This window comes from Canis lupus, chromosome 15, assembly GCF_011100685.1.
Source record: "Canis lupus familiaris isolate Mischka breed German Shepherd chromosome 15, alternate assembly UU_Cfam_GSD_1.0, whole genome shotgun sequence".
NCBI lineage: Eukaryota > Metazoa > Chordata > Mammalia > Carnivora > Canidae > Canis > Canis lupus.
Window position 1 is genome coordinate 20146734 of NC_049236.1, and position 26522 is coordinate 20173255.

Consider the following 26522-nt stretch of genomic DNA (forward strand, 5'->3'; position numbering starts at 1 on the left):
GAATGACCAAGATCAGTAGCAGAGCAAAAATAAAGCATGATCATCTTTTCCAAAGAGATGACAGAAATTAAAAATGGATACTTCTTTTTCAGAATGAATTTTTTTAAGGAGAAAGTAAAGAAAGAATGACAATGCTTTACTATAGATCTTCAGCGAAAGCAGCAAATGTCACCATGCTCTAAAAAAGAAAATTGTTTGAGCTTTTTATAGAACCTTATTATTTTCTCATCATAAAAATTTTACTTAATTTTGAAAGGCATAAATCTCTCAAAGCTGTATAATGTGAAAAAAATAAAACTATCTGCAACCTCACTATGCATTGATAACTAGTTATTACATAATTCCAGATTTTTTTCTCAATTCATTTAGATCTAGAACCATATATACATTTACATTTCTTTCCACAAATGAGCTCTCTGTATGGATCATGGAAGTAACATCATACTTTACATATTTTATTACAGGTTTTCTTATGTAAGGCTATAAAGGGAAACATTTCTCCATATTGGCAGAAAAGGCTCATTAAGTTCTAAAGATCTGAGCTCTTTTTACTGGTGTAGAGTTGATGGGAAGCAATTTCCCAGCCAGGGATTCTCAGCTCTTTTGCAGCTATGTGGGTCCATATCACTGGTTTTGGTGAAGTAGAACAGGAGCTGAAGTGATCTGCCAAATGTAAAGTAAGGAGGTTAGGTATCTGTGTGCCTTTCCTACCCTTTCACTCCCTTCCAGGTTGTACTTGGAAGCCATGTTTGCACTTCTTCCATTGTCATCCGTGAAATATGGCTTCTGAATAGCTTGCTGGTGCCAAGAGGAGAATAAAGGACACATGGAGTCAAGCCACCCCAGCTTCCCTATAACATGAATCTGCACAGTGAAGTAGAGCTGCATCAATGGCCTGCAAACTTGTGATTGAGAAGTAAATTATAATTATATTGCATTAACTATACTTCATAGAAGCCGATATGTCTGAAGTACATATAATTGAGCCTAGAAAGAAAGATATGTCTCAGAAAGAACTGTGGATGTGATTTTTGACAAATGGTCTTGGTTGGAATCAAAAACATAGATTTTGGAGGAAATTGTATTGGCAAAAATAATCTCAGCCTAGACTAAAGGGGACTTAGACTATGTGAAATACAAAAGTTACCTCTCAACATTCTGTGGGCAGAAAGCAGACTGAGAAAACAACTCAGGATTCAAGAATGGTATCTTCTCTAGTGTCCTTTTGAGAAGTGGCCAAGGAAGAGCATGGAAAAGAAAGGATCTTGACCTCACCACAGAGGGCTTTGCCAACAGTTCTTGAGAATAATAGACAAAGCAGAAACTTCCAGGGATTGGGATTTAGGCCAAATCAAGCAGCAACTTCTCTCAGAAAGACATGGCAATACATCTACAGGGGCTTTCAAGAACTGCTAATGGACTGCTGATTGCCATGCCTCTCAATCTCCCCCTTTTCCAACGGGACTGTTTATTGTGGTTATCCAGTCTTTGTTCCGTTATTATATTTTGGATGAGATAAAGGAGATAATCTGTATATTTAGATCATGGGTCTTTGAATCAAGAGGTGGCACATGGAGACCTGATGTAGGTCATGAGATCCTGGACTTGAAGTCTAATGTTATCAATAGATGAGATTTGGAGAGAGGGGAGATTTGACATGGGGTTCGAGTATTACTTGCATACGAGAGGAATATGGATATTTGTAAACAAGATAGGGAGGACCGTCGTAGATTAGATTATTGTTTAAAATGATTCACTTTCTCCCTTTATCTTTACCTTTCCATATGAATACTTCTTTGCACTTTAACCTTGGGGTTGGCCATATGCTTTGACAAGTGATCTGTTAGCAGGCATGGTGCAAGCCAGGGCTTAATATATGCTTGAGTTGTGGCTCTTGCCTTTTGGGCTTCTGCCATTGTCATAAAAAGCCCTCAATGATCCCACTGATCTCAGGAGAAGAATAAGGGATATATCGAGGGGAACCACTCCAGTGGTGGCTACCTAAAACAAAGCTACCACAGGTCACCAACAAAACTGAGCAAGAAATAAAGACTTATTTTTGTATTTCATGTTAGTTTGAGGTTCTTCTATGAAATATGTCTGGCCTTGTCTCTTACCCTTTTGCTAAAATGTCACCTTCTGGGCAGCCCCAGGTGGCTTAGCGGTTTAGCGCCGCCTGCAGCCCAGGGAGTGATCCTGGAGACCTGGGATCAAGTCCCACATCGGGCTCCCTGCATGGAGCCTGCTTCTCCCTCTGCCTGTGTCTCTGCCCTTCTCTCTTTGTGTCTCTCATGAATAAATAAATAATTTTTTTCTTTAAATGTCACTTTCTTAGTGACTGACTTACCCTAATTAAAATGACAACCAGGGGCCCCTGGGTGGCTCAGGGGTTGAGCTTCTGCCTTCAGCTCAGGTTGTGATCCCGGAGACCTGGGATGGAGTCCCATGTCGGGCTCCCTGCATGGAGCCTGCTTCTCCCTCTGCCTGTGCCTCTGCTTCTCTCTCTGTGTCTCTCATAAATAAATAAATAAATAAATAAATAAATAAATAAATAAACAAACAAACAAACAAATAAATAAATCAAATGACAACCAATACACCCTATCCCTCTTCCTTGGTATATTTTTCTCCATAGTAATTCCCATATTCTAATTTTCCATATAATTTACTCATTTGGGGGCTTTATCCTTTGTCTTCCCCAACTAGAAAATAAGTTCCATGAGGTAGAATATTTTTGCCTGTTTTCTTTCTGTTATATCCTTAACACCCAGAACATTACCTGGCACACAGTAGGTATTCAATAATTTTTGTTAAACGAATGAGTATATATATATATATGTATGTATATATATATATATATAGTATCAAAAGAAGTACAGAAAAATTAATAGTGGCCGTCTCTAGTTTCTGTGAATATGGCTGATTTTTCTTTATATTTTCTTTATTTTTCAAATTATTCAAGGTAAGTATACAGGATTTATTTCATAAAAATAAAAGAACCTTAAACATTGTTTTGACTAGACATAGACATCGCAGGGCTTTTTTTTTTTTTTACCTTTGCTTATTTTAATATTGTTGAGATTGTCCATTTATCAGTAATCACAATTTTGTCCTATCATCTACAATCTGTAGGCAGGAGACAGTTCAAAACAGAAGGTAAGTGGGTCAAGAAGAGAAAGTGGAGTAGCTGAGAGTTGAGAATTGAGTCTGGGTATAACAACCAGAACCTGGAGACAGACTGAACACAACAACTGAGACTCACAACCCAGAAATCGGTCCCATGAGTCTCTGTATGAATCTGAGCAATCTTTATTTTTTAAAAAATGTTCCTTTCTCTCAGGTTAAAGCATTGCCAGTTATTCTCATTTCTAATTATTTTTGAACTTTTAGACAAGTTCAAGTTATGCCTCTTTTAAGACATTTTAATGAATTATTTTATTATACCTATACATTTATGATAAAGGTACATTAAAGAATCAAATAAACCCTGGTTAAGAAATCTCATTGTTCTATTCTATAGGGTTCCACTAAGTATGCTGACACAATCAGAACAGTAACCATACCAGTAGGATGGTTTGGTATCTGGCAGATTATTAAACTCCTTTCAGAGGAGCTGGAGTAACTGCATGAAGCTTCTTCTCCTATATTGAATGATAGCGTCGAGACTAAGACGGCCATGAAACAAGAAGGTGCTGGCTGTGCAGGATGAGAGCCATTGGATGTTTCCTCCATTCACCTACCCTCTTTTTTCCTTCCGTCTTCACCTCAGTTGGAGGACTAGAGAGGCTGAGCAGTAAATTCTGAGTCCCAGTGCCAGGTAAGGTTTTCTAAGAAGAAAGTGGTTTATCTTGCTTGATATGAATTTCTTGTGATTCACAGGGTATACCACCAGGACTGTGGTTGAAGGTAGTATAGCATAGGAGTGAAGAACATGGGGACTTGGAATAAGATGAATTTGATTTGAATTTCAGCTCTACTACTTACTAGTAGTGTGCCTTGTCAAGTAATGAAATTTCCTGAACCTCACTTTTATCATCTGCAAATGGAAAAAAAAAAAAAAAAACCACAAGGATTAAATGAGATGTCCTTTACAAAGTGCTCAGTATTGGATCATCATTGAATATTTAACAAATACAGCTGGTATTATTCTGTTGGTTACTATTACTACTATTATAGTTTTCATAGCTAAGACCTGTTTAGTTAACGAGGAGTAAGGCTGGCATGCTGGCCTTCTGGAAAATGAAGAGAGGGAGAACTTGCAAAATATAATTAAAAATGAATATGCCTAAGGTCCTCAGCTGTATACTAACTCACGACTGTTGATTGCATTGTCATTTTGAAATTTAACATCAGGGCATTACTATATAGATACTACAGTGTTATAAAATTCGGTACGTCTTGACCTTAAATGATGCTGCACTAGCTCAAGCTCTTCTTTGACAGTTGTAGCATGCAGTACATTCCTGAGTCCCAACCATGGTGATCAAGTCTATATATTTTATTTTTTCATGAGAAGAAACCAAACCCAAATCCTAGAGCACCACCAGGGTGGAGGATTGAGAAAGTTCACCTGATAAGCATGTAAAATTTCCACCACCAGTGGATGGACAGCAGAGAGTTATAAAACACTATCATAGGCCATGAAAAAATAATATCAGGGGCAAAGCTAACACATTCATATGAGACATTTGCTTTTTATCAAGATTTCCTCCGATTAAATGTAGGGTGATGATTATTGTAAACATCCATGTGATATTGAAACAGCTGTTGGCATCCTAAAGGAATCAGCATCACTCCCTCCATGCTGGGTCTTTACTGCCCTACTGCTCCTTTTTGTTTTTGAATCTAGCCTCATTACATTAATAGCTCAAAACCTTCTCAGGCGTGTTAAAAATAGATTGTAAGAGAATTGAAAGCAGTGTTTTCCTCCTCCCTCCCACTCCTTTTCTCGACTGTAATATAATGGCACTCCTCAGAAACAGTCCACGGAAATCAGAATTTTCTCAGCGGCTTGTGTGGGAAATGTAGACTATTGTGAACAAGTGTTGCAGCCCACTGCTTGTCAGGAAGTCGTTTTTAGAACATTAGTCGAACAAACACCTTCCATTGTCTACAGAGTTGAAAGTCCAATGAAATCTCCTTATTTCTTTTTCTAAGCCAACTTGGTGACACTTAATACATTTAACCCTTTTCATTCTAGAGTCTCAGGTTTATTGAAGGCTTTTCCTCTCAGTGATTCTTAACCTTTTGTGTTTCCTGGACTCCTTTGAGGATCCAATGGGACAATGAACTCATGTGTTCATTTTGCAGGGGATCTTCATTCTTTCCTCTGTTCCTACCCCTCATGTTGGGTTGTCCTGTAGTGGATCTGAGTGATTAATGATCAAGAGAAACTCTAAAGAAGAAAAAGTGAGACTCTCCCTTCTCCCATGGCACCCCATTGCATTTTTCTAATTTTCCTTTGCAAACTTACTTTAAAAAAGGGGTGGGGGCCTGAGGTCTACTGACAATAATTTTAAAAGCTGTTAATCACTTTCATAGTCTTATTTATTAAAGTGATAATTTAGAAACTTAGTTTTCCTGACTGTAATAAAACTAAAAAATTAACATAAGTGCATACAAAAGAGTTGGACCAAGAGGGCAGAGAAGGAATAGGCTATGTGTAGCCAGTTATTAAGTGTCATTGCACTCTCTAAATATTTGAAGGGCATTTGTGGAGATTTAACAACCACATAATCATATTATCTTGTTTCAGAGGAGTTTGCAAAAGAAGGTTTTCTTTTTTAAACATGTTTTGGTTAAACTTAAGATCCTAAGATTTAGTGTTCAATAATGGAAGTTAAGGAGTTTGACTGTCATGGACATATTCAAGAGAAGGATGCTGTACTATCTGACGGGATGGAGTATTGTAGAAAGCATTTCTGTTCTCTGTGTCTAGATAACCTCTATCACACCTTTGCACTAGAAATTCTACAAATAACCCAAGAATTTAGTTGGTCCATAGGAAGAAAACTTTTGAGATGTCTTTCCTCTCATGTTCTTTTTCCCTGTGGGTACACCCAAGAGAATAATTTTAATTCGTGTTGAGATGGAGTTCCAGCTTTCCAATATCAATCATCTTCTGTGTGGTCTTAGATATCTAGGATGCTATTCCATGAGAACCATAGCCTCTTTTCCAATACCTTGAACATAACAAAATGCCCTGTTATCCACTGGGAATTGATTGCTGTCATTTAGAGGGAGTGAAACCACAATCTGACCTTCAAGGAAAGAGTACACTTGAATTAACTGTCTTATCAAGAATGTTCTTTCTTTCTTTTTTTTTTTTCAAGCATTTTCATTAACCACTATCTGAGAGTCTACACTTAAAATTTTGCTTTTCTCATCTAAGACCATATCATCTATTGCTATCTGTGGTGAATGTATAAGCTGGGAATTGCCAGATTGAAAAAAATGTGATGGCATTTAACATCCAGGATTATTTTTCAAGGCTCCGAATGATCTGGAATCCCTTACGCTGAAACTTTCTGACAGCCCTAGCTTTCGTATATGTATGAGTCAGTTCAGGCTGCCATAACAAAATCCTATAGACTAGGTGGCTTAAATAACAGGAATTTATCTTCTTATAGTTCTGGAGGCTGGAAGTCTGAGATCAGGGTGTCAGCATGGTCAGGTTCCAGTGAGAGCTCTTTTCCTGGCTTGCTGATGTCCACCTTCTCACTGTGCCCTCCCATGGCGTGTCCTTGGAGCATATGTGTGTAGAGAGAAAGCAAGACAATTTTCCTCTTTCTAAAATCTTCAATCCTATCAGATGAGGATTTTATGATTTCTTTTAACTTTAATCATCTCCTAAAAGTTCCATCTCCAAGTACAGTCACTTTGAGGGTTGTGGCTTCATCATGGAAATTTTGGGAAGACACAATTAGAGCAATAGAGCATATGTTTATTCTAGACCCTGAACAGACTTTTGGATACATGTTGAAAGAATGGGAAAGAAATTTGTTATAACACGATCTTACCTGTAATCTACTCTTGTGACATGGACTACCAAGACATCAAATTCCAATATAATTACAGAGTTAAAAATGTGCGTGTGTGTATGTGTGAAAGAAAAGTCAATGAAGTCAATAAGCATTTTTAAACTATTTGCTGAGTCAACGTATAGCCAGGTATGACATAGCTCTGTCTTTCCTCCCCTATAATAACAAACAAATACCAGAAAGGCATGGACTTTGCCCTCAGGGGTAAGAACTAAAAACTATCCAGGTGAAAAGTACATTAAAAAGAAAAGCTCATGTGTGTTAAGTGCTGAGTAATTGGATCAGAAAAGGAGTGCAGTTAATCTTCAGAGGATCATCGTGGTGTGAGAAAATGAAGGAAGAGTCCCATATCAGAGGAAGTAGGACATCAGATGAGCTGGGTGGGGAAGGAAGTTTAGGATTTGAGGAGCATCAGAAGTTTTCTTAGAAGACGTGATGGCTGCTTATTTAGGGAAAAGAGCAGGGAAAGGGCAAATCTGTAAAGCCTAGGGGACAGAGGTTAAAAAAAAAAATTGTACACTCAGTGTGTGTGTGGGAGCCCAGAAGCAGTGGCTGGAGGTGGAGGGCCAGGCCGAGGGCGGAAAGGGAATATAAACTAGCTGCTCAGAGCTCATATCACTGAGGGCTCCATGGGCCCTATTTTACTCTGCAGATCAGAGATTTCTAACACTGCCTCTTTCTGTTGTCCCTTGTAGTTTAGACTGACCTTCCTGCCACAGGAATTATAGTAACAACTTCCTCTTTTAGCCTTGTCCCCTCTCTCATCTACCCCCTATCCTGCACCAGAGAGCTTTCTAAAAGTCAAGTCTGATCTTGTTCCTCTGCTTAGGTCCCTGGAATAACCGATATTCCATAGGCCTTGCCTACAGGCCTTGCCTACTGCTTCACCTTCCATTCTTGCCAGGTTCTCCCCATAACACCCAGCTTTATGTCCTAGTCATACTGAAGGGCTTGCAATTTTGTCTCATCCAACCCTTGGTTATGTTGCCACCCCTGCCTGGAATGGCCTTCATACTTACCTCCTTTTAAACCCTTGCTGAAAGATCACCCCCTCCATGATGGCATTCCCAATCTCCTTTGCCCCCAAATGGATCTGGCCATACTCTTTTTTTTATGCCTAACTATGTCTATAGGTACAAATCCTATATATTGTAGCTTAGTATGGGGTTGGATACAAGAGATGTTAAGAATTTCAAAGCAATAGGATTTGGTCAGATAATAGATGTGGGTAGACGAAGGATTTGGAGTCTGGGATGACTGCTGTGTTTCTTTTTTTAAGATTTTATTTATTTATTCATGAGAGACAGAGAGAGGGGCAGAGACATAGGCAGAGGGAGAAGCAGGCTCCATGCAGGGAGCCCGACATGGGACTCGATCCCAGGTCTCCAGGATCACGCCCTGGGCTGAAGGCGGCGCTAAACCACTGAGCCACCCGGGCTTCCCGTCTGCTGGGTTTCTATCAGGAATGACATGTTGTATGTCCTAGAGAATAGAGGAGCAGAAGGGTTTGGAGAGAGAAAGACCAAGTTCCATTTTGGTGAAATTAAGTTGGTGTTGCCTGTGGAGAGCCAAGGTGAGATGAGCTATAGATTGCCAGATATATGAGCCTGGAGTACAGAAAAAAGATCTGCATATACACATTTGGGAATCAATAAATAGGCAGCAGGTAAATCTTTAGGAATGAATGAGATTATTCAAGGTGAGATACTACAAGTGTGAAAGGCAAAGAGATAGGTGGATGTAAGTGATTGAGAAAGAAGGTTGGGTGGAAAATTGCCCCATATCATCGTTCCTATTCTGTTTCCCCCACCATTTTGGTCCCTGGGACCACAAAGAACCTTGCAACTTGATAAAAGCTCTGTAAACAGGAAAGCTTTGTTTGCTCTTCAGGGCTTCAGGGCACTCTAAGGTACAGTGAAATGTGAATCTATCCTGACAATGACAATGAGGAAGTCTCTCTAACCCCATCATATGTGATTGTGTGTAATACCAGTACAGTTCTAATTCAGTATTTAGGGAAAAAAAGGTTATATTAAAGTAGATTTTGACTTTTGGAGTATTTCTGGCTATTAAAACTTGACTCCCTAAATAATTTAGAAAATTTTGAAGCAGGAATATATCTGAATGTTATTCTTAGATGTAGCAATACTTTCCTCCTAGAAATTTCTTTTTCCAAGTTTATGTGTAAGCAAACACAGTACATTTTACAGCAAGAGAAAAGTAAGTGTGGACATATTATTCCAAAGATTCTCTGCTTTCTTTACCAAGAAGAAAGAAATATCTTTTTAGGCACAGGAAGAGCGAGGATAGGGAATGCACGGTCATTAAGTGTTGATGAAGTGGCTTCATTTTGTGATAAATGAAGGTGGATGGAGAATACCCCGGAGTCATGGGTGTGGTAAGTGAAATAGTGCAAGCCACCTGCGATGGCCACCACCTGATTCAGGGCAGCCAGGTCTTCCTGTTAGTATTTTTCATGCCCCCTCACACTTATTCGAACACTGCAGAACTTCTTTACCAGCATAAGAGGGCTTTTTAGCTTGCCAGAGCACTATATTTCACCCAGTACTGATCAGTGGAAATGGGACCATTTTCTGCATGGGAGACGTGAAAGCTGATCTCCGTTGTCTCCGGCCCCGGGTGGGGAGGCCTACCCCCAACCCCCCCGACAGCAGGTCAATGAACAGGCGGAAAAGAGGGAGGAGGAGGCTGCCTTTCAGCTACAGCAGTTAAATCAATCTTGGCAAATCGAGTAACATGCCTCAACCAGGCTACTCTTATCTCTCTGTGGTCAATTAGAGGAAAATCTCATGAGAAGGAAAAAAAAAAAAAGAATGATGTAATTTCTTTTATAGCCTCCTTGGCATGATTCATATGAATATTCATTATTACACATGGGAGGTAAATATCTTATCAGATCTGGGCTCAAATGTAGAGGCACCTTTGTAAAGAAAGAATAATTCGACATAAACCTTGCATTTGTCTTAAGGAGGTGTGAAATATTCGGAGCTTGTATAAATTTGAGACATAGGCATATGCCAAACTGTTTTCAAATGTTTATTTTCTGCTATATACCCATAACTGTCTAATTTTGGCAGTAGCTATTTTTGTCTTAAAGTGAAAATATGCTTTCAATTCAATTAAAAAAACTGTGCGATAACTTCAAGTTAGTTTTATAATAAGAAATATGCATTAGCATTAGGTAATATTAATTCTTATGATTTTCTTTTTTTTTTTTAACTAGAAATCTTTAAGGAGACTATGCTTTTGTCTTCGTTGTACTGCTTAGCTATTTTCATAAAAACAAAGATTTTCCATGTCACATTTTCAGGTGTCTTCAGGGAAGAAATTTTAAAAAGGATGTTAAAGCATTGGCAAATATGTGGCAAATTCTATTTTAAACATATTTTTAGAATATTTTACTGATGAATAAATAGGAGACATTCAAATGACATTTCAAGGTTAGACTAGAACTAGGAAGAAAACTGGGACATACTTTTAAGTTCTCTTTAGCCCCAACCATCTCCTGGATAGCTAGTCTCTATTTTATATGTTACAGGTGGAACCCATCGTTATTTTCTCCCAAACCTACTCCTCCACTATTATTCTCCATCTTGGACTGTGGTATCACCATCCATCCAATTGCTTAGGCCAAAAATTTGGATTCAGCTTTTTTTTTTCCTTACCTCATTTTTCCATCTTTCAGCAAATCCTCCTAGTTCTACCTCTAAAGATGTAAACAGAGCGTTTTTGATATTCTATTACCTTCAACCTGGTCTGGGGCACCAACACCTCTCCCTGGGATCATTGCAATAATTTCCAAATGTCAAGTGTGTGCTAATTTAAATAGTTCAAGTTACCTCATTGTTATTTTCACACTCTACAAACTATTTTCCACTCAGTGACCAAGTGATCTTTCCTGAAATAAACAAAAAAACTAAGAACCAATCACTGGTCTATCTAAAAGTCCCTACATTTAGGGATCCCTGGGTGGCGCAGCGGTTTAGCGCCTGCCTTTGGCCCAGGGCGCGATCCTGGAGACCCGGGATCAAATCCCACGTCAGGCTCCCGGTGCATGGAGCCTGCTTCTCCCTCTGCCTGTGTCTCTGCCTCTCTCTCTCTCTCTCTGTGACTATCATAAATAAATAAAAATTAAAAAAAAATAATAAAAGTCCCTATATTTAGAAGAAGCCTTCTTAACCTGGCCTATACACCCTGCGTGATCTGTCCTCTGCTTTTCCCCCTCTAGCCCTGTTTCTTTCATTTTCTCAGTAGTACAAGTACTTTCTGGCTTGTTCATCACTTTATCCACAGCAGAGTGCTGAGCACAACAGTAGGCACTCAATACATTTGTCAAATGCATGAACAAATATTTTTTATATTTTCTTGAGGGTAACATGAAGTTCTCCTTTGGCTTTGGTGCTAAGCAGAGCTCCGACTAAATCCTTACGTGGTGTTCATTTGAGATTTTCTTTTTTTTTTTTTTTAAGATTTTATTTATTTATGAGACACACAGGGGGGTGGGGGGGCAGAGACACAGGCAGAGAGAGAATCAGGCTCCGTGCAGGGAGCCTGATATGGGACTTGATCCCGGGTCTCCAGGATCAGGCCGTAGACTGAAGGTGGCGCTAAACCGCTGAGCCACCGGGGCTGCCCCATTTGAGATTTTCTGACGGATAATCTCTGAATGAAAGTTTAGGGCCCTCAGGGCCTGCTTTGCAACCTGTGCTATGCTCCCTTCCTTAACATTTCCTGTTGGCTTAGCTACACCTAGGCTCTGAGGTCAATCCTGACTTAAGACAGGGCCTGATTCAAGGGCCTGTGTTTTTACTAGCAGGTGACTCGACTTGATGGTACCTTAATACCAGCTCACTATGACCTTGTGAATAGTCACCTTATTTTGAAGCCCAAGTTCGTATCTTGATCCTTGACTTGGTAACTGAATATCTGCTTACTTCCTTCTGCCCCAACCACTACTCAGTAATCCGTCTTCTTCCCAGTCCAGGACCCACCTTATCCTCATGTCCACTTGAGTTGATCTGTATTCAACATTATACCCTATTGGACACCACCATAGATCTCTTCTAAAACTGATTTAGCATTATAGTTGAGACCCCATAGTAACAAAGCCATCCATGAGAGGATGAATGAACAGCCATAATGTTGGAAGTAAGCCTTCAGAAAACACCCAAAGCTATTTATGCATAAATCATGTGAAGTCTCTCGTAAGCAATTAAAAAACAATTACAACAAAATCCCATGGTGTTCAATATTTGCATAGTTCCAAAATGTTCTATATTCTTTAAAAAAGGAAAATCTGAGTGGGGAAAGCTACATGGCGATATATTTATCCCATATATAATAATTAGTAATTTTATTTTTTTATTTTTATTTTTTTAATTTTTATTTATTTATGATAGTCACACACAGAGAGAGAGAGAGAGAGAGAGGCAGAGATACAGGCAGAGGGAGAAGCAGGCTCCATGCAGGGACCCCGACGTGGGATTCGATCCCGGGTCTCCAGGATCGCGCCCTGGGCCAAAGGCAGGCGCCAAACCGCTGCGCCACCCAGGGACCCCTAATTAGTAATTTTAAACTATTGTCCATTTTTGGGTAAGTTGTCAATACCTCAAAATCTCCAATTTAAGGGAATTAAAAAGAAACTGATTCTACTGAAGGTTTATGATCTATGAAAAGCTAATGTAGAAACCAAATGAACTTATTTTCAGACATAATCCCTTTAAGTATGATGGAAAACCTACCTCGAATTTCTTAATCAGGACCTTCTCTAGAGCTACTGTCCTGACAGAGATAGGAATTTAGGAGAGGATAAAGTGAGATGTCCTTTCTGATGCTACAGCTAAGGTTTTCATCTTGCTAGTGTCTGCAAAGCACTCTCAAGCTCAGCAGGAAAACATCGAAGTTAAGTTTTACTATCCCTTCTGAGTTTTATCAGATATTCATGCCACAGAGAACCGTGAACAAGCTGGAGAGACAGAGATAAATGAAAAGTCCCTTTGGTGAAGGGAAAAAAGCAATCACTAGTAGGATTGTAGTTTTTACTTTTCTGCTGATAACAAAAAGAAATGGTTTAGTAATTTGTAGGTAACTGTGTTCGTAAGGGAAACATGCTATTTTAATTTACTTATTTCAAGGATAAATGAATCTTTTTATCAACCATTGACTATTATTTAGCTCTATCATTTTAAGTTTTTATCTCTCATTTTCTTGAGGAAAAACATTAAGAACCCCAAGAAATAACACTTTGATGCTTGTATTAGTCTGCTTGAGCTGTCATAACAAAATGCTACAGACGAGGCAGCTTAAACAACAGGAGCTTATTGCTCACAGTTCTGGAGGCTGGAGGTCAAACATCAAGGTGCCAGCTGGGTCAATGTCTGGTTAGTGAGAGCCATCTCCTTGAGTTGCAGACAGTTACCTTCTGATATGTCTTCACATGGCCTTTCCCTAGTGTATGCAGGTGGAGACAAAGAGAGAAACAAAACAAGCTCTCTGGTACTTTTTTGAGGGCCCACCCTCATGACCTCATCTGAATCTAGTTACCTCCAGGAGCACCTGAGTGGTGCAGTTGTTTAAGTATTGGTTTTGGCTCAGGTCGTGATCTCAGGGTCATGGGACCCAGCCCCATGTTGGGTTCCATGCTCAACACAGTGTGCTTGTGATTTTGTCTCCCTCTCTCTCTGCTCCTCCCCACTCATTCTCTCTCTTTCTCTCTCCCTCTCTCTCCATCCCTAAAATAAATAAATAAATAAATCTTGAAAAAAAGAAATCTAGGCACCTCCAAAAAGCCCATCCCAAATACTACCACATTGGGGGGTGGGGTCTCAATATATGAATTTGGAGAGAGACACAATTCAATCCAGAGCATTTTACTCCCAGAACCCCCAAATTCATGTCCTTCTCATATGCGAAGCATATTCATTCCATACCCACAGCCCTTAAAGTCCTAATTTATTTTAGCATCAGTTTTAAAGTCCAAAGTCTCATCTAAATATCATCTAAATCAGATATGGATGAGACTTGAGGTATGATTCATCCTGAGGCAAAATTTCTCTCCAGTTGTGAACCTGTGAAACTTGACAAGTTATGTGCTTCCAAAATATAATAGTGAAATGGGCATAGGAGAGACATTCCCATTTTGAAAGGAAGAAACAGGAAAGAAGGAAGGGGTGACAGATTTCAAGCAAGTCCAACACCTAAAAATTTAATTGGATCTGAAGGCTGCAGAATAATTCTCTTTGGCTCAATGTCCCACCTTCCAGGCCCACAGGACTGGCAGGGTCATCCCATGGCTCTGTAGGGGGACCCTGCCCCTTGTGCTTTCTCATTTTCAATAATATGCTCCTCATTTTCATCTGAGACTTCACCAGAATTACCCTTAACATCCATATTTCTAGCACTTCAAAACTCTTCCAGCCACTGTCTATTACCCAGTTCCAAAGCTGCCTCTGCATGTTTAGGTATCTGTTACAGCAGCACTTTTTTTATATAAAATAATTTTATGAGACCTCTTGATAAGGACACCTGAAAAGCTAGTCATCAGGATAATTCTGGAAAATTTCCTATTATTTGTATGTGCCCAGAACCTAATGGACATTGCAAGAATAAAAATTAATCCAAACTTGAAAAAATATTATGGATTTTAAATAAAGTATTTTTGTCTAAATAATAGGACCCGTGCCTTCAGAATGATGTAAAATTGGGGCCACTACTTCTTTTTTATTTTTTTATTGATAAGCATTTAAAAATCAAATTTATATGTGCACATAGTGGAATGAGTCAATTAATCCTATAAGATTATTAAGGAAAAGCAAAGACCTCATTTCTCACCCTCAATTTGGAGGAAACTGGTTATGTTAACAGATGATAATAGTTGACAAAAGGAGGCAGAGCTAATTAACTCATGTTTTGCTTCTATTTTCTCCAACATAAACAGTGGTCGTAAAATGGGAAAGTACTTATTAAACAACATGAAGAATATAGTTTATTGTAGATTAAGATGTAAAGAGAAAACAACAGCTTACTTTAGATGAATTTAGATGTTAAAGTCTTTTTTTTTTTTTTTAAAGGAACCAAATTTTATTTTTTTTTTATTTTATTTATTTATGATAGTCACACAGAGAGAGAGAGAGAGGCAGAGACACAGGCAGAGGGAGAAGCAGGCTCCATGCACCGGGAGCCCGACGTGGGATTCGATCCCGGGTCTCCAGGATCACGCCCTGGGCCAAAGGCAGGCGCTAAACCGCTGCGCCACCCAGGGATCCCCAGATGTTAAAGTCTTAACAATGTATGTCTAAGGATGCGGAAGAAACCTTTTAGGTTCATTTTAGAACTTTTTGAAATTCTAAATAACGACTGAAAAAAAGAGAATGCGAGAAGGAGCTATATGGAGAAAGAGTGTGTGTCAATGATGGGTACATGTCCTAACTTTTTTTTAAAGACAGAAATGTCTGGTTAAATTCTAAATATGATTTTTCAAAATCCTTTAATACATGAGCATTTAGAAACAAATGAGTGGTCACTAAAAGGCAATCTGATTTTTCTCTCTGTGGGTTCCCAGGATATCCAGTGTACAGGGACGTATAGTTGGTAGTTGCTTTCTTTTGTCAACTCTGTTCAAAACCCTAGCTGCCAACATCCTTTCAGCTTCATCCAAGAACTTCTTAAGAAATCTCCTTTCAATAAGTTTGGGAACACATAGTATATTGATGGTATAGCTGGGTTTCAGTAAACCATTTGAAAACATCAGTATGTCTTTACGAATAACATGGAGAAACAAAGGCTGAATGACAGTACAACGTAGTGATCTTGTGGTTGAGTAGTCCTACCTTCTTCCTTCCTCACCTGTAGGAAGATGTCAACCATCAGCACGACTGAGTGAATCACAACTGTTAGATTTCAGGCATCAAGGAGGAAATGGGGAGACTTTTTTTTTTTTTTTTGCAAGGGTATTTTTGGCATCCCCTCAAATAATAACAAGTTGGCAACTTCTTGGTTATAGTTTCTGAGGATCGTATCCCTTGAGTAAATATTTTTAAAGCCACAAAATGAGCTTTGCAAAGAATGAGAAAAGTAAAACAAAGGAGTGTTTCACATTTAAGATTTAAATCTCTGTTCTTGGAGCTGTGCCTAGTTCTAGCAAAGCAGCAATATCTATCCAACAAATCCCATACAAACTATCTACAGAAATGTTGATTTTCCTATTGAACTATTAATACATAATTGAAAAACCACTTTATTCTTCATATACTTTTTTTAAAACAGTTCTTTAAAAAGTTAAATATGCTTTATCAGTGTCACCTCAGAAGACTTCTCATTTTCACCATGGAAGATGGTTTTATTTTATTGTAATATTTTTACAAATGGCAAAGGAACACTGCAAAACACGAGAATTGATCAAGGTGATTGAGTGAAATAAATGGTATGAAATCAACATTTCTCCTCTTCTTTTCTTGTGTAACTCTCACTAACCTTTTTTTCTTAATGAAAACTGTCCTTAACAAATATGTATCTAGGGGACATTGGCATACGAAATGCTCTTTCATTGTGATATTTTGCTAGATTTATGGAAATTTTGCATCTAGGCTCTGACAATTTGAAAAGAGGGGGAAAGAGCAGTTTGGTCCCTGGCTAGGGCGTTACTGTTTGGTCATGCAGTTTTAGTAAATCCTACCATGTTGTGGTTCAGCTTTATTTAGTTTTGTGCTCACCCAAACTCTTGAGAATAAACCAAATGGCTTTCTTTCTCTACTGGTGTATTAGCTCTGTGCCTTGAATGGAAATTAAATGCAAATGCTTTCATTGCACTATCCCCTTGTTAATTTATCACATGTTTAAACACAGCAACATATTGGAAAACATTGTTATTTCGTAATCTTCAGATTCCTTGCACAATGATATTAAGAACAGAATAATAAGTAAAGATAAGCCGATGGGAAGCACATGTCTACGGGGCAACTGGCAGCAGTCCCACAGCCATTAGTCTGTGGTATCTGGTAAAACTGCTGGAGTCAGCATGACAGAGCAAAAAAGAAGGAAGAAAAATATCTCCGAAATTAAAGGAGGTGAACAAAGTACCATTTATGCTAAAAAGAATAGTTTATTGCCTCCTTTAAAATGTATGATCTGATAAAACTCATGCTCTGTAGCTGATTTTCTGTTGAAGGTTAATAACATGATGGTGGTGATGGTGATGGTGATAGTACAGAGGGCCAACTTCTGGGCAAAGGTGAAGCATAAGGTCTTGTACCAAAGGACACCCGATAAATATACGCAGACTTGACTGAGGGTGCGTGAGGGCAGTGAGGAGAATTAAGTGGTTCTACTGTTGTCTTGACAAACCGACGATAGAAATGCTAATCACAGCCAGATGTTGATCATGTGGGATTAAATTCCTGAGCAAGGCTCGGCATTCAGTGATGACTGTACACCTGTGAAGAGAGAGATAAGGAAAAGGTGTTAGAGATTTTTCCTTGTCTTTCTTCTCAGCACATTTTAAAATCCAAATGTGGAGCTCTCAATTCATTAGATTTGGTTTTAAAACCTGTCTTCAAATAAGCAAACATCACCCAACATGTGTTTAGACGATATTTCACAAACGGCTGCACCCTGAATCTGCTGTACTTAATGTGAACTATTATTCTTGACTTTACTCAGCTTTTTAATTTTTTTAAAGACTTTATTTATTTATTCATGAGAGACACACAGAGAGAGAGGTAGAGACACAGGCAGAGGGAGAAGCAGGCTCCATGCAGGGAGCCCGACGTGGGACTCGATCCCGGGGTCTCCAAGATCACGCCCTGAACCGACAGCAGGCGCTAAACTGCTGAGCCACCCAACGATCCCTTTACTCAGCTTTTGTATCATGACAATCATGTTTCCAAAACAGCTAGTAATTGTTTTCAGTACCTTTTTTTTTTTTTTTTGCTTTAGCGGGATATTGATGGGCTTGATTGTGTATCAGGTCATACAGATGTTTTAAAAGGGCATTACTGACTCTATCATCCATTGTTCAAAGTGTTGACTTCTGTGATGCCTGTCTCTCATTTTTAAGATTTAGTTTAAAATCTGGATCAATAAATAAAGCATAAACAATTCCCAAAGGCAGCTTTTGAAAGTGCTTTGTGCACCAAAATCCTATTTAAAATTTTGTTTCTGCTTACATGCTTCTCAATACGACATTATACGTCTGTTAACTGGTTGTCTCTTCAAGCCCTTTCCCTCTTTACCACCTTCCTTCCTTTCTTTCTTTCTTCTCTCCTGCCTTTTTAAAGAAAAAAAAAAAGGATCCATGGATACAACATACAATATGTTTCTTCCAACATGGTAGATGGTGGTGTCATCCACAGAGATGGGCAAGACTGAAAGAGTAGTCTTTGGAGGGGAAATCAAGAGTCCAAGTGCAGACATGTCGTGTTTGAAAGTGACATATCTCCAAGTGAAGATGTCAAGGTGCAGGATATATAACATAGGAGCCCAGAGGAAGGCGTTGGCCTGCAGATATAAATTTTGAAAGTCAACAGAGAATTAATATATTTAAAGCCACAAGATTCCATACAATCACTTAAAGAGTGAGTACAGTGAAAAAAAGAAAAATGGACCTAACTCAGGGTACTCTAAAGATTTAAAGATCAGGAAGAGAAAGAGGAAAAATAATATTTAAATATATTATTTTTAATCTTATTTTAAGGAGTTTCCCATCCTTGTTGATCACTATTGTTATTTATTTTGGAGTTGGCATGGGACATGGTTTTCTCTTTTTAGAATTTAAAAGGTTTGCTGTCTAAAGTCTACAGAGTGTGTCTGATTCAAGTCCAGTACTGTGAAGTGGATCCATATTAGTGCTGGGTGTGAGGCCAGTTCTTAGATAACGAAGTTTCCCAAGACTTAGCCAGGAAAGGAACATTATCAAATACCAGAACTACACAGGTGTCAGCATAGTCAGGTGGAAATGTAAAATGCAATTTAGGAATGAGACAGGAGTGCCTGGAACTGCGAGTCTCAAAAACCTGGAAAGGTAAAGTAGACAGGAGGTAAGATGAACAAAGGTGATACTAGTAGGGTCACGATAAAGCTGTCTGACATGGGGATGGTGGCTTGAAGGCTGGTAGCTTGTATCTGATCTCCGGAATACACTCTGGCATATGCCTTTGAAGCTGGGCTGGAAGCAGCCCTGCTGCATCAGAGAAAACCTACCATCAGACTTTTTTGACATTTCTAACTTTAAAGTGAACAGTCATCTTCTCCCAGATGTTCTCGCTTTCACTTCCGATCATTAGAATCACGTCCACTGCTTCCTTCTAAGGGTAAAACCCAGACTCATATTTCCATATGGCTGTCAGCTACCCACCAGGCACCGGGCTGGTCACTTGCACATATATCAGCTCTTTTGAGATTAAACTGTTGTCTTGGCCAAGGCAGATGTTCATATAAATAACCTCAACGGCCACGCTTTGAAAGCCATGTGTAAATTTCCTAAATCCTCCTGTGTGCTCTATTTGCTTAATAGTTGGTCTCATCTGGAATATTGGAAAATTTAGTTCTGTGTGATTTAGATGTCATGTCAGAGGAAGTCTTCACAGATAAATTTCTTTGTCCATGCAGAGACTTAATAAGTCACATCACCAGGTTAAGAATAAATAACAATTATAAACAAACAAATAAGAAAGCAAGTCATAGGGGCACCTGGGTGGCTCAGTGGTTGAGCGTCTGCCTTCAGCCCAGAGCGTGACCCTGGGGTCCCAGGATCGAGTCCTCCATCAGGCTCCCTGCATGGAGCCTGCTTCTCCCTCTGCCTGTGTCTGTGCCTCTCTCTGTGTGTCTCTCATGAATAAATAAATTAAATCTTAAAAAAAAAAAAACAAACAAGACATAAAATGAAAGCGCACACGAAATGTGGTCAAACACTGTTATTGTGGAGGGTCCTGAGTCTGACATTACATTAGGCAAGTGGATCTTTGACTGTGTCATGCGGGTGATTATCTCCTCTGAGACCAGTTGTTCCTTCTTGGGTCATCTGGGTCCTTAAAGGTCGTAGATGATCTAGCAGGGTCAGAGTATTGTTTTCAAAATTTTAGGAATGGAAAGAACATTTTATCTTGACAAAGCTTTGCCTATTTGCCCTTAGCTTCATTTTCCAACCCCACCATATCATTTTTTGACTGCCTTTTCTAACCCTGAAACTTCAGTGTGTTTATCGAGTCTCAGTTCTACATCACCTTCCTGGTGGGATGGATGCTGGTTATTTTACCATGACATGGTACATGGCCTCAAACCAGAACAGATGAGTCAATCAGTGCTTACCCATTACACGATGTCCTGTCCTACTCCCCACCTAGAGTGAGCCTGCCCACCCCACCCCCCCGTGGCATTCCCCACGCCTCAACGCCAGGAGTGTGAACATCCATCATTCCTCGTCCTGGGTTCTCCAGTTCCCTTCCTGCTGGGGATGATGTTGCATGCACCGGGTGAACCCACAGAATAGGTACCTGCATGATTTCTTTACTTAATCTGCACCGGTAGGAGAAACAAAGCTTCCATGGGCCTCAGAAATCCTGATGTGCACAAGCTTAAGTTAGCTCCTTTGTGTAGAAGTCATGTTCTTCCCCTTCTTCAGCTCTCATAAAAACTTCCCTCAGAATACTCCCAAGGCTAGTAGTTTTCAAGTTAGGGTACTCGTTAGGATCACCTGGGGGACTTACAAAAAAATCCACATTCTTAAATCTCCCAGGTGATTCCGATCTGCAGGCAAGTTGAGCAGCACTGCCCCAGTCCTCCTTCCAAGTTCAAGCTACCAAGTCGAAGAGTAACCATGCCTCGAATCATCATTTAATTCTTCATTTGCTTTTTCCTCGTGTGAGGCCATTATGACTAGGTGGAGGCGACCAGGAAGGGAACGTGTATAACTGAACTTAAGACTTTTGCCTCTACTCGGTGACATTTCCCTCTGTGTCCTTGGCTGCTGTCACTTTTGAGGTCAAAAGAATGCAAACCACTCCGCATTTCTTCCAGTTTGCTCTTCTTGTTTTGTTCTTTTTCTACAGGTCTCTAGAAACTCTGGCTGATGATCTGTGAAGTTTCCCCAGAATTTACTGCTTAATGCTTTGATGCATTTCCTACCTCTTAACCACTTGACTTCTCTTCTGATCAATATTCGCCTCTCCATAGTAGATGACATTTCACAAAACAGAGTCACTGGGGAAAGAGAACAAAAGAGACATTGGATGGTGGAAGGGTTGGTGATTTGAAAAACATTTGTGCTTTGGTCACAGTGAGGGAGGTTGTAACCACAGATGGTGATGGTTGGTGGCAGCCTGGGCTGACTGCTCAGGATAGCAGAGACTGCTCGCTGGCCTGAAATTTCTACTCAGAAATTTGTATCAGTCCCACCCAGGACCTTTACCTGAATCAACCTCAGAACCCACAGACCAACTGACCAGGCCTCCATCCTTGAGGATTGGCTTGCTTTGACCTTGTTCAAATTAGGTCAAATATTGCTGGTTTCACAAGGCCTCCTACTGTAGCTGAGACCTCGACTTATATCCGTACTGAAGCCATTTACACCATAATTCCCTTCGAAATGTCAAAATTGGCTCATCCCTTATGCCTTCAGACGTATTCATTTCTGTAGTTATCTCTTGCCTAGTGTCATGCTCTGCGCTTCCTATTATGAGAGGGGCCCCCAGCTCCGCTGCTTCCCCTATTCAAACCTCATTCCATCATAAGCCAGCTCCCCTACATCCTCCCTTTATGGAGTCTCCTTGCTGCTGCTTTACCACAGCCAACAGGCTTCTCCATGGAGGTATCATTTCAGCTGCATCCCCTCAAACGCAGAGAACCACAGAATTGTAAGATGAATTCTCTTAGAAAAAGGCTTCTCTATAGAAAAAGGCATCTATAATTCCTTTTTTTTTTTTTTAACTTCATGAAAAAAGATCCTGTCACTCGGAGGGTTCTGCGCCTGGAATGACATACCCTGGCCCTCCTTATCCCCGTCTTCTGCTTTCCTATTGGTTTCTACTTCATGTTAATGGAAACTGCATGCAGCTGCTTTACCATCACCCTCTTCAACTCAGATCCCACCATTATCCCAGCTCTGTTTCTGAGGACATTTGTTTGCAAGCACAGAAAAGTGAAAACTTGTATGGTATCGTTCACGTGTGCAAGAACGAGAATGTGTTTTCATTTTCTACAAGTGATCTCATTTTGCTCTCCAACCTCCATTGCCTTCATAGTGGGAAAAATAGAGCCAGAAAACAAAGCCCTTGAAAACCTTCAGTTTATCCCCTTGAAGTATGGAGTCTTTCCCAGCTCTTAGACGTATTTTTGTTGTGGTGGTTCCAGAGTTGTCGTTTGGATAAATGGTCATTCAAGTCAAAGTGATGCTCCCTATCAGGGCAATTTCTCCCCATTCTTAAGAACAGTTCTCTCTTTTCCTCTTTTTCAAGAAAACTGCAGTGTAGGGGGTGCTAGCAGACCCTGGCATGGAGGCAGGGCTCTTGGTCTGAGTTTTCCCAGAGCCATTTCTAGTTTTAAATGCAGCACACCTAAGCTGATCTTACCCCCGGGCATTGGCGTTGGCTGGGGTGCAGCTGGTGGTGTCTGGTTCTTGGGGAAGGTTCCCCAGGCCCACTTCCGGTTCACTGCTTCTCTCAGGGCCTCTGTGTACCCTTTGGGGGAAAGCAGGGGAGCCCTCCAATGTGCCACGCTGGAGGGGTGCAGCTGGACTCCTTTACCTTCCTTCATCCTTTCTAATCGCTTATCACAAGGTCTCCATACAGACTTCCAGCCAGAAGGCAAAACACAAGCCTCCCCCTGCTTTTAACTTCCCCTTCAAACCCTCTGACTTCTGTGGGGATTTCTGCCTTCGACCCCTTCCCTTCTTCACATCCTTACTTCTCAAATGAGTGGCTTCTGCTCCCACCATGTTACTAAGACTACTTTCCATAAGGTCAGGAGTAATCTTATTTTTTTAGTACTTTCATTATTTACTTACTGGGCCTCTCTGCCTCATTTGACACCCTCAGCCCTTTGTTTTCCCAATTCTGTGCTTTCCTGGTTCCACTCAGAACTTTTTGCCTATTTCTTATTTTGTTTTCCCCTTTAGTCCTGCTGTTCATGAGAATCTGTCCTTGAATTGTTTCTCCTCTTATTAGGGCTAAGTCAGGAAGAGGGGACATTCTCCTTTTATTCCCAAGTTAAAGTACGTTCTATATACTGCTGCTGGAAAAAGAAAAAACAAAAACCAAAAAAGTATATCTCGAGCTCAGGACATTTCTCCAAGCTTTAGATGCATATATTTAACTACCTCCTGGATACTTCCAGGCCTTTCAAACTGAATATGTACAAACTGAACTCATTATCCTTCCCAGCTTCTCAGGCTATATTTTTCAATCTTGACTGATACCATTTTTTCCCTAGCCACTGGAGCTGGAGTACTTGGGAGTCATTTTTGGCTCTTTTGTTCTTAAATATCCTTATTCTCACAATGAATCACCAAAGCCTGCCAAGTTTCTTCGTATTCTATACCAATATGTCAATGATCTCTCAGTCATCACCTAAGTATCTGTGAGTCTACATATCTATCAAGGTATCATCGTATATCAATCATCTTCCATTATTTGTCTATGATGAAAATTTTTCTCCCAAAAGTTACATATTTTTAAATGATTAAATGTAAATACAAATATAAATTTAGAAATAGGGTAAACCCAGGATTTCAAAAAGAGAAAAAGAAGTGAGTATGTAGTCTGTAAAGACCCACATTGTAAAAAAAAATAAATAAAATAAAAAAAAATAAAAAAGACCCACATTGTAATTATTATTGCTATAATTAAGCCTCAAACTCAGTACCAAACTTCTGGGTAGCCAAAGTGAAAGTGAGGCTGGGTCAGTTACCTAATTTTTCTTATCAGAGAAAACAAAGGAATTTTCACAATTTAAGTTGTAAACTGTGATTAGCTGAAGCTTTGTGTTGATGAAGCTTTTCTTATCTTTCCCTTTAACTTCTAGGTCACCTTAAATTCCTCTTTTAAAAAACTCTCCCTGCAGGGCAGATCTCCTTGGGTACTTAATGCTCCCTGAACATTTGAAGCCCTTTCTTTCTTTAAAAAAAAAAAAAAAAAAAGATCCTTTTCAATTTTTCCCAGTCTGTCCCAAGCTTCGGGCCTATATTCTTTTTATATGGGAGCCCCCAATCCTTCTCTTCTCCTACAGCAGTGCTTTGTAACCTTGTCTTCCTTAAAAGTTCAGGTCTCTCTGCAACTCAGCATTTTAAAACTGTCAAATGAGATTTCAAGCGGATTTATACATGTCAGAGATTTAGCTGGGGTCTAAGTTGTATTCTTTTTTGGTTTCAGACATGCCTAGACTAGTTTGTGGGTCCATTGGGCCTGGATCTCTGGTGCCTTATTTCATAAAATGGTCAAGAAGTCTTTGATGAAGAACCGTGCTTGCATTAATGCCAGGGATAGGATGCGAAAATGCCACTTACAGTTATTATTTGTGAATGAAGCAAATATAGTAACCTTTACAGCAGATGCCTGTTAGCCTACCCTTAGACCCGGAGGAAGATAGCAGGGTCTCCATGCAGTACGGCAAGGGAGCCATGCACACAGCGTCTGCTGCAGGAACAGAGCTGGCCGTGATGTGCCTTCGCAGAGGCTTCCAAGTATGGTGCAGTGGTGGTGAGGCCAGGTGGGGTGCCAGCCGGTCGTGGACTGGAGTCCTGGCTCTGCTCCCTCCTTCTATGTGGACTTGGGTCTCTGACCCTGTTGTTCTGAGGATTAAAAATAAGTCCTATGGAGTACTCAACATTATATTTAGCATACAGTAAGGGCTCAATAAATGGGAGTTGATATTAATAGTATCATCATCATTATTATTCTCAGACATCACTGTAGGAAGGAAGAGCAAGGGAAGAGGAAATGATGAGCTGCATGGGAGATGAAAAGATGACTTTGGGGGCTCAGGTAAGACACACATAGAGGTTTCATCATCTAATTAGGAAAAGAGGCTGAGGAAGATTAAGATTCTTGGATTATATGATGTATGAGAGCTGAAAAGGCTTATGTCATCTCATTTCCTATCTGTAGAAATTGAATTGTTGCCAAACTTATGGGTATGATGGCTTCTTTATAAATGCTAGGATGGAAAAAATATCCCATGGATTGTCTTCTATGTCAGATAGAGTCTTATAATCAGGAGGGCTTATTGGTTTTGTTTTGTTGTTTGTTTGTTTGTTTTTTCAGGTTTGGGACTGTTTCTGAAGTTGGCTTTTATCCTGTTAATACTATATAAGCTAAAATACTTTGTAATGGTATTTGACCTTTCTGTAATATTTTACAGAGTTGACCACTCCCTCTTTCTTGCAAATGTTTCATTTCTGGAGACTTCTACAAAACCAGTTTCTTGGGCAGCCCTAGTGGCTCAGTGGTTTAGCGCTGCCTACAGCCCAGGGCCTGATCCTGGAGACCCAGGATCGAATCCCATGTCGGGCTCCCTGCGTGAAGCCTGCTTCTCCCTCTGCCTGTGTCTCTGCCTCTCTCTCTCCTCTCTGTGTATTCTCATGAATAAATAAATAAAATCTTTAAAAACAAAACAAAACAAAACCAGTTTCTTCTGGTTTTCCTTCTACCATTCAGATCCTTCTTTCTGGCAGCCAAGTGTCTTCCCGAAGGCTTCTCCCTCTCAATGATCTGTAGTACATTCAAAATCCATGGCTTAAAGCACCATTTACAGGCATATGGCTTCCAAGTCCATTCCAGAGCCCAGTCATTCTCCTGAGCTATTGGGCCAGTACATCCAATCATGTCAGCCTCAGCAAAATGGCTTTATATAGAATTGATGACCCTGAACTTCCTTCAGCTACTGAAACAAATGGGGATTTCCTTTCATACAGGTGTCCATTTGGCCCCTGACATATTTCAGCCCCAGGTCTAGGTGGAGGCCTCTCGGTAGAAGTGTACAGATACTGGTCCTGACAGCTCTGTCAAATGATTTTTACCCCTCGTTAGCTGCATAACCTTGGGAAAGTTATTTAACCCCAGAAAGTCCTTATTTTGTTATCTTTAAGAAGGAGAATATATATACACTTTTAACTTTGTGTCTCTTGGCCCAATGGGTGCATCCAGGATCTATACATGTTTTTGTATTGTTAGATTTTATACATTTTCTTCTTAGAGTATTTTATTTTAGAGGGGGGAGGGTTCTATATACAGTTATGACCATGCTGAGTAATATCTTTCATTGGCACTATTTTGTTTTAAATTATTTCTTCCCTATTGGTTCAGTCTAGTTGTCTAGAGCATGCATTGTGTTGTTACCTTGGAAACCCAGCCTTTATACTATTGGTTAGAATGTCCCAAGGTTGTCCATTATATTCCATCACCTACTTACCCTCAAGAAAGGAAGTATCCAGCATGTTAGAATGAGCCTATAACCTCTAGCAATCTGTTACCTACA

At 39.9% G+C, this 26522-nt stretch overlaps 2 long non-coding RNA genes across 8 annotated transcripts in view; one reads left to right on the top strand and one right to left on the bottom strand.

Annotated features, from left to right (window-relative positions):
- LOC119877029 overlaps positions 1-26522 on the top strand; it is a 183235-nt gene that overhangs the window by 91635 nt on the left and 65078 nt on the right. For all 7 annotated transcript variants that reach the window (XR_005370384.1, XR_005370380.1, XR_005370379.1 and 4 more), the window contains exon 3: positions 3521-3817. This is a non-coding gene — a long non-coding RNA (uncharacterized LOC119877029). The remainder of the gene's footprint in view (positions 1-3520; positions 3818-26522) is intronic.
- LOC119869379 lies at positions 17251-24831 on the bottom strand. Its single transcript, XR_005370388.1, has 3 exons — positions 24614-24831; positions 21180-21254; positions 17251-17491 (listed from the first exon to the last, which is right to left on the bottom strand). It is a non-coding gene; the product is annotated as an uncharacterized LOC119869379 (long non-coding RNA).